Genomic DNA, 8928 nt, shown 5'->3' on the forward strand with positions numbered 1-8928 from the left:
AGACTTACTGAGAACGGAGCGATGTGCCAATGATAAATTTGTATATATAATAATAATAATAATAAAGACCACGGACCCGGCTATTTGATATGCACGGGGTCGGATCAGAGGAAAGAGGGCATAGTACATGCTCGGAATATAGAGTGCGGTCCACAAAAAGTTATTTTTGGACCTCCTGTCGCACGTCTGCGTCGCCCGTCCTCGGGGAGGGGAATCCTTAACGGAAGTAGCCCCTTAGGTGAGCATATGGATCTTTACTCCTATAGAGTCAGTTGTAGATGTTGTCCGGCTGGTCACCTGTTGTTTATGGATGATACATAAAAATAAAGTAAGCAGATAGAAAATATTACGGGAATGCTTGCAGGGTATCCATGTTATGCTTCCGCCGATGCCCATGGTATCTTGAGTGCGTAGTGATGTGCGCGTGGTGCAAATTTTGCCAGTACGGTACATGGGTGGCAGAAGACGAGCTGCTATTCGCGTTCCCGGATTAGTCAAACATCGGAGGGAAACTATTTCTGGCCCATAGCGTTCTGCTAGCGAGCCGATTTGTCATCTTTATCGCCTGGTGGCCTCCTCCCCTTGTGATCAGCGTTAAGCTTGCCTGCCTGCTTGAAGACCCAACAGTTTCGGTTGGTATGATTAGTTGGCATATCAGGTTGACCGTGAATCTGACAAGGTCGGTCCAATATCCTGTCGAGGGTGGATGGTCCATCCTGGTTTGCCTTTAGTGGCTTTTTCCGTTGACCGGGCTTCGGATTGTGAAATCCGGCGTTCACCGCTGTGTCTCGTATATTACTGCGACTGTTGTGTTCGGTTTGTCGTGGCTTGCCATTGCCATCTCGGATTTCGGAGGTGCCCGGGTTGCTGGCATCGTTGCTTTTACAAGCCAGCCAGTTGTCTTCTCCCGCGCAGAAGCGGGTCATTAGAGCGGTAAGGGCTGCCATGGATTTGTGTCCTTCCTGGCCGAGGTGCCGCGCTAGCCATTCGTCCCGGACGCTGTGTCTGAAGGCTGCAAGGGCTTCTACGTCCAGACAGTCGACAATTTGGTTCTTTTTGACTAAGAACCTGGTCCAGACCTCCCTGGCTGACTCGCCGGGCTCCTATAAAATATGACTTAAGTCATCAGCGTATAATGGCCGGACATATGTTCCCTGGAAATTGGCTCGAAAGGCGTCTTCCAAATCTTCCCAGTTGCTAATGGGATTTTCTGGCAAACTGTTTAGCCAGTACCAAGCCGACCCTTTAAGCTTGAGAGGTAGGTATTTAATGGTGTGGAGGTCATCTCCACGGGCCATGTGAATATGAAGGAGGTAATCCTCGATCCATACTGCGGGATCTGTTGTTCCATCGTATGATTCGACGTTGATGGGTTTAAACCCGTCTGGGATTCATGCTCCATTACTTCGTCAGTCAAGTAGAGAGGGTGTTCGGCTCCTCTATGTTGGGCCACACTATGAAGCACCTCCGGCGGGTTCCGTTTACGGTGTACGGCCCGGGCATGGTCGGCTTTATAGCATCCGAATAGGCGACCGTCATCGTCGGTCGGTATATATCTTCGTGATCTATACGTCGATCGTGTACGTCCTGCTCTACCCTCAATGTATTGGTTGATATCGTGGGTATTCCTCCGAGCTGTTTCGTTTTGACTGCCGGATGGGTTGGTATGGTGCTCTACTTGGGCTGCTACTTTGACTAGACCGAATTGTGGTCGGCCAGCCACATTATTCGATGGTGGTATGGGCTCCATCGCCCTGCCATCATATTGAGAGGGACACCTATTCTTTGGGTGGCTTTTGACTGGGCTGCTAAGGCCGTATTCTTCGGCGGCCAAGACCTCGGTCCATCTATCATTGAGCAAATCTTGGCTTGCTTGAAGCCACAGCTGCATCTTTCTTAGGCTCCTTGTAGTGGCTATAAGCTGGCGTTTAAAGTGCTCCTGCTCGAGAGGTTCCTTGGGCATGATAAAGTCTTCATCGTCGAAGATCTCCTCTTCCTCGGAGGGTGGGAGATAATTGTTGTCCTCCGAGTCCCCCTATGTGGTCTGTTCATCAGAGCTGTCCTACCCGCCTTCCTGTTCATCCTGCTCGGATACTACCTCAACAGGGTCTTTGTTGTCCAATGTGTCGTCTTCTCTGGTGTTGACAGTGTTTTCTCTTGGGCGATGTGGCCTAGGGTGCCAGTTTCCGAGCTGTGTACCAGACGGTTTGTTCTCGACCGAATCCTTCTTGTCATCCTCGAGAGCGCCATGAGGTGTGTCTTTCATACACATGTCAAACCAGGAAGTGGTCTTCCCGTGTCGAACGGGTAATAAGCTCTGGCCTTGCCCCACATCGTCGTCCAAACCGTCGATGTCTTCGGGGCAGAGGTCGAGCGTGTTGGTTAGGTCTTCAATAGTGGCTAAGAAGTGGGCGGCACGTGGGAAACAAAATTCTCCATCGTCCGAAGAAAGTTCGAACCGAACATAGTTCGGCGACGGGTCGCTAGCCAGTGATAGGTTTTTTAGCGAGTTTAGTATGCTACCCATGAGCGAGTGTTGGAAGACATCTGCGGCGCTGAACTTGAGGACCGATAACTGATCGAGTTCGGTATAAGCGAGCTCGCAGGGTTCGAAGTTCGACATCGAGGGCGAGTCTGAGGTTTCGTTGATGCAGACACCGTATGTAGTGGAATCTGCGTGCGGCTCCAGCGCCGCGGAATCGGTAGCCCTCGTGACGGGGTCGAGCTTCCCGTCTTCAGGCGACTTGATCTGCTCCGGATTTAAGGCCAGAGCTGTTACAGGAGCTATCTCCTGGATGCGACCCGATGACAGGTTTAGGCCATGTTCATCAAGGCGATGGGGAGCGGTTGCCACAGTCTCATATCCATTGAAGATCAAATCTCCACGGATGTCCGCAATGTAATTCAGGCTTCCGAATCTGACCTGATGGCTAGGGCGTAGCTGTCGATCTACTCCAGATGGCCAAGCGAGTTGGCCCGTAGTACGAAGCCGTCAAATACGAAGATATGTCCGGGGAGGAAGGTTCCTCCTTGGACAGCGTCATTATTTACAATCGAAGGGGCCATCAAGCCTTCTGCCGACGGCACAGTGGAACTCTCAATGAAAGCACCAATGTCGGTGTCAAAACCGGTGGATCTTGGGTAGGGGGTCCCAAACTATGCGTCTAGGATCGATGGTAACAGGAGAAGGGGACACGATGTTTACCCAGGGCCCTCTCTATGGAGGTAATACCCTACTTCCTGCTCGATTGATCTTGATGAATATGAGTATTAGAAGAGTTGATATACCACGAAATCATAATGGCTAAACCCTAGAAGTCTAGCCTAAGAATATGGTAATGAGTATATGTGGTGTCCTTTCCGGACTATCCCCTTCGGTACATAAGAAGGAATCTTCGGTCGCCAGGCTTGCCTTCCACGCCAAGTAGAGTCCAATTCGGACACGGTGTAGTCTTCGGGCTTCATGTCTTCACAGCCCATCAGTCCGGCCCATGGATAACAGGCCGGACGTTCGAGGACCCCTTACTCCAGGACTCCCTCAGTGCCCTCCCGTTCTTCAAGCTGATGAAGAAGAAGGGCCCATTCAAGTGGACTCCGGAGGTTGACATGGCGTTTCAAGAACTCAAGAGATACCTAACCAGCCCACCGGTGATGGTGGCGCCTCGTCCTATCAAGCCCCTGGTGCTTTACCTGGCCGCCACACCTCATTCTGCTAGCGCAGCGCTGGTGGCCGTCCCGGAAGAGCGCCAGGCCAAGAGCCTGCCGCACGGCACTACACATTCGGTCGGGACAGTGCGGCACCAAGACGGCGCCCCTAAGGCCGTAGCGGCGCCAGCAGATGACCAAGCTTCACAAAACGGCGTTCCTGAGGATGTGGTGGCCCCAGTGGGCAACAAAGCTCCTGAGGTGCCCCAGCCTCAGGAGGCGCCCAGGCCTCAGGGGATCTTGGACTCCACCAACACTTTCGCCCTCGTCGAGCACCCGGTGTACTTCGTCAGCATAATATTGCGAGACGCACGGGCCCGCTATCCCATGTCGCAGAAGCTTTTGCTCGCGCTCCTCGTGGCCTTGCGCAAGTTACGCCACTACTTTCAAGGCCACCCCATCAAGGTTGTCTTGGCTTACCCGTTGGAGAGGGTGCTCCGAAGCCCCAACACAACGGGGAGGGTAGATGAGTGGAACATCGAACTGCAGGCCTTCCCGCTGGAGTTCAGCACCACCAAGGTCATCAAGGGAGCCGCGCTTGCCGACTTCATGGCGGAATGGACTGACGCTCCAGGGCCCGAAGCAGGCGAGGATCAGTCTGCCTCGCCAGGGAGCGAAGCACCAGATGGCTGGGTCATGTACTTCGATGGTGCCTTCGCGCGCCAGGGCGCGGGGGCTGGAGCTGTACTCATCTCGCCCACCCAGGACAAGCTCTACTACACTGTGCAGCTCTGCTTCCAGTGGGGCGAGAAGGTCTCCAACAACATCATGGAATACGAAGGGTTGATAGCTGGCCTTAAGACTGCGGCGGCCCTGGGGGTGAAGCGCCTCATCATCAAGGGCGACTTCTAGCTCCTCGTCAACTTATCCAACAAGGTCTACGAGCCGAAGGACGGGCACATGGAGGCGTACCTCGCGGAGGTGCGCAAAATGGAGAAGCAATTCTTGGGCCTACAACTATAGCATGTGCCCCATGGCACAAACAAGGAAGCCGATTATATCGCCAAGAGGGCGTCAGTCCCAGGAGCCCAGCGTCTTCGAGCCTTCAGCAACCCCTCTGGCCACGGAGCCTGCCTCAGGAGGAGCTCCCCCTGCCACCAACCTCAGGAGCTCCCGCCTGCGGCCTGACCTTAGGAGCACGCCTGCTCCTTGCGCTTAAACCCCAGGAGGAGTGCTGGGCTGGGGAATTCAAGGTGTACCTGCTGCAAGGGGCTCTGCCAGACAAGGAGGAGGACGCAGAGCGTGTAGCTCGGCAGGCTACAGCCTACTACATCCAGGACAGTGAGCTATACCGAAAACGACCGAATGATGTTTCCTTGCGATGCATCTCCAGGGGGCAGGGGCATGATCTGTTAGCCGACATACATGGTGGAGACTGCGGGCATCACTCGTCGTCGTCACCTTGGTGGGCAAGGCATTCCGCAACAGAATTTATTGGCCCATGGCACTCAACTATGCAGCCGAGCTGGTGAAATCCTGCGAGGCCTGCCAGTTCCATGCCAAGCAAATCCACCAGCCTTCCCAGGGCCTCCAGATCATCCCACTCTCGTGGACGTTTGCGGTCTAGGGGTTGGATATCCTGGGTCCATTCCCTCGAACACCCGGGGGCTACCGCTACCTCTATGTCGCCATCGACAAGTTCACCAAGTGGGCAGAGGTAAAAGTCGTCTGCACCATCCCAGCCGGCTCCGCAGTTAAGTTCACCAAGGGCCTCGTGAGTCGGTTTGGAGTCCCTAATTGCATCATCACCGACAATGGCTCACAGTTCACTAGCAATCTCTTCAAAAAAATTGTGCTAATCTTGGAACGCGGATATGCTACGCCTCATTGGCACACCCCAGGAGCAACGGCCAAGCCGAGCGCGCCAACGCCGAGGTCTTGAGAGGCCTCAAGACAAGGACCTTCAGGAAGAAGCTCGAGGCCTGTGGCAGGGGCTAGCACGACGAGCTCTAGTCCGTGCTATGGTCCATTCGCACCACCGCCACCAAGCCAATAGGCGAGACCCTGTTCTTCCTCGTCTACGGAGCCAAAGCGGTTCTCCCTCGTGAGGTCAAGCATCGCTCCGTGCGGGTCTTGGCGTTTGACGAGGCATGTCAGGACGCCATGTGGGGGATGGACCTCGTGTTGGGGGAGGAACGCCGTCGCCAAGCCTCGCTCCGTGCAGCAAGGTACTAGCAGGCGCTGCGGCGGATTCACTGCCGCAACGTTTGCTCTAGGACGCTCGAGGTGGGCGATCTCGTCTTGAGGTGGGTGCTCTCCAGGGAAGGGCTGCATAAGCTCTCACCCATGCGGGAGGGCCCATTTAGGATTGCCCACGTCTCCAGGCCTGGCGCTGTGCGCCTGGAGATGCAGGACGGGATCCCCATCCAGAACGCCTGGAACATCCAGCACCTCCAGAAGTTCTACCCATGAAGCAAGGCCCAGTGCCTGTGAAGGTCTCTGCTCATGACACTCTCACGTAATAATGAGTGGGGCTGTACACGCCCCAAAGTCTCCGGAGTGCCGCCCTCAGGCCTCTGGGGCTCCCTCCCATGTCCTAGTGGTAGCACTTAGCTCCGCGCTGGTGAGAAGACTAGACTAGGTGCCGGACACGGCTGTTCATTTGCTTTTTGTAGCTGGTTGCAACTTTTTTATGAAATTTGGAGTTCTGGCGTTTCTTTTGATTGCTTGGTTGAGCCCCCCTCTTTTTTCCACTTATTCGTTCGCTTCTTTGTTTTGCGACAGGGAGGACGACAGTTGCCCAACGCTCTCCCTCGTGCGCCCCATGTGGGGACTGGGCAGGTGTGTGTGTGCATTGGGCTAGCCTAAACCACAGACAGACCTCGCCAAAGCCTTGTCGCCCCAGGGCTTCGGCTCCCCTGATCTCCGTGAGGTGCCCTCGATTGAGCTTGTGATTGGTGCACCCTCCTCAGTCTGTGCCCCACGGGTACCGCGATGCGATGCACTAAGCCATGATTAGCCCATGCCTGAGGGGTTGCGTAAGGAGGTGTAAGGCACCCGACAGATGACATAACAAACCATGCAGCTTTGCGACGCCTCCCTAGGTCAGTGGCTCCCGAGTCGGCAACAAGTAGGCCTCACTAGATGCCGGGAGGCGCGCCATCCTGAGATGGGAAACTACCCCGAGCGTATCAAGCTAAGTCACCCCCTTCTTTTTTGCATCTATGCAAAGCACGAACAACGTCGCAGCAATAAACATAGCATAGAAGCATAGAGATCACAGTTCATTACACGCCCCAGCGGGGCCATCTACCTTTTTCAAAATGTAGGAAGAAAGGAAAGGTCAATCAAAAGCGGCCCGCATGGCCGTGGCAGCTGATGAGGCGCGGCTCCGAGGGCCTCCTGACTCAGCTCAATCTGAGTCCCTTTTGCGCTTCACTGCCACGGCGGCGGGACGACCCATCTTCATCGTCGAAGCGGGCCCGGCAACGAGGCGGCTGGTCGTAGCCGCCGCTGCTAGTGCTCTCGCTGGCGGAGAAGCTGCTGTCGTTGGGCAAGCCGCGGCCGTCGGTAAGGGCAAGCTTGCCCTCAACCTCATCAAGGCTGTCGCCCAGACCAAGCTCACCATCGACACCACTGTCTTCGGGGCAGCACCCTGCGTGGCGACCATCTTCCCCAAACACTCTCACGAAGAGGGTCGCGGCACCATCATACTTGAAGTGGAGGGTACACCTCTTGCTCAGGCCGCATGCTTGGGCAAACATCTGCCAGCCGCGGGCCAGGGCCACGTTCCCCGCGGCGGAGACCTCCACCGCGACCCAGGAGGCCTTGCTGCAGCAACCGTCGGCCTGCAGCCAAAGGTCGTTGAGACCCCGGGCCGGCAGCTCGCCGGCAAAGGAGCGCGGAAGTTGGAGCCAGGTGCCGGCCGGACTCTCCGACCACAGACGAACTCTGGGAGCACCTCTGCCGAGTGGAAGCGCGGCCGAGGAGGCCGAGTGACCACGACACGCCTCCCCTCGGCGTAGGGGCTGCTCTGCCTAGAGCGGCCCTCGCCATGGGAGGAGACGCCGTTGCGGCCGCCGAGGACAATGCCAGTTCCCGAAGGAGTGCGACCGCGCCCCCAAGGAGCCACGGCAAGGGTCATGGCATGCTTACGGGGACGGCCTCGCCCCCTCTTGGGCGGTGGCGATCCGGGCCCCTCCTGGCTAGCCTTCCCCTTCTCCGCCGCCGAGAACCTCTTCGTGGGTGCCATGGGACTACAACGAGACGGTGAGGCAAGGAGGAAGAAAAAGGAGCAGTCAACGAGGAAGCAGAGATGAGCAAGGGGGCTCTACCCCCCTCATTTATAGCCGGAAGGAGGCAAACTGCCGGCCTCCATGATCGCTGGTAATGATGGTTTCCTTCTGCATGCAGCAGGATCTCGTCGAGTCGAACGGTTGCCGAGGCGGTGTGGGGAAGCGGAGACACCCACGTCCCATCGATCGCCACGCGTCAATCAAGGTCGCAGGTGGTTGGGCCCCGCGGCGGTCCGCAGTTGCCCCTTGGCTTCGCCTCGAAGCCAAGTCCAAGTGCGCCTTGGGACTGGGGGCTACTGTCAGCGTCCTGGGAACGGGGGTAGCCAGACTTGCCTGCCTGCGGCCCAGAGCGTGGCTCCACCTACGGCCTGGTATGGCCCATCTTCGGCAGCAACAACTCAAGACCCTCACGAGGGGCCAAGCCTCGCAAGGCGGATGACACCAAGACCTCCCTGGGGGCAGCGTCACTAGGCTGGCTCCTGAGGAGCGGAGATATCTATGCAAGGGGGACCTCGCGAGGTTCACGTGACGTGAGCCATGATGACCAAGGCCAGGCGAGCGCCAGCGGGCGCGGTGTACTAGTTTCCTCTTTGGTGCTAAGGAGGCAAGCGCAGGCGCAGGGTCCCGAGGCATCAGGAAAAGGTTTCCTTATCGGTGCATCAAGATCAAGACCAGCAGGACAGAGGTCATCGCGGAGCCCACAGCAGCATCACCACCAGAGCCTTTGGCAGGCGAAGTCCACCTTTTGTCAATATAGCTTGTACTAGTTGTCCCCCTTCAAACTTGGCCGTTGTGGGATCCCTTCCCGCCTAACATTTGGGAAGAGGACCAAGGCCACTATAAATAGGACCTAGCCACCACCGTTGGAGGGGGGCGGATCGGATCCATTCCACTTGAACGAGCTTACCAGTTCATCTAGCTCACGAACACCTCACCTCCCGAGGTTGTTCATTCATTGTACTAGTTCATTCTCAGCCCCTCGAAGAAA

The sequence above is a fragment of the Triticum aestivum genome, chromosome 5A, assembly GCF_018294505.1.
Source record: "Triticum aestivum cultivar Chinese Spring chromosome 5A, IWGSC CS RefSeq v2.1, whole genome shotgun sequence".
Classification (NCBI taxonomy): domain Eukaryota; kingdom Viridiplantae; phylum Streptophyta; class Magnoliopsida; order Poales; family Poaceae; genus Triticum; species Triticum aestivum.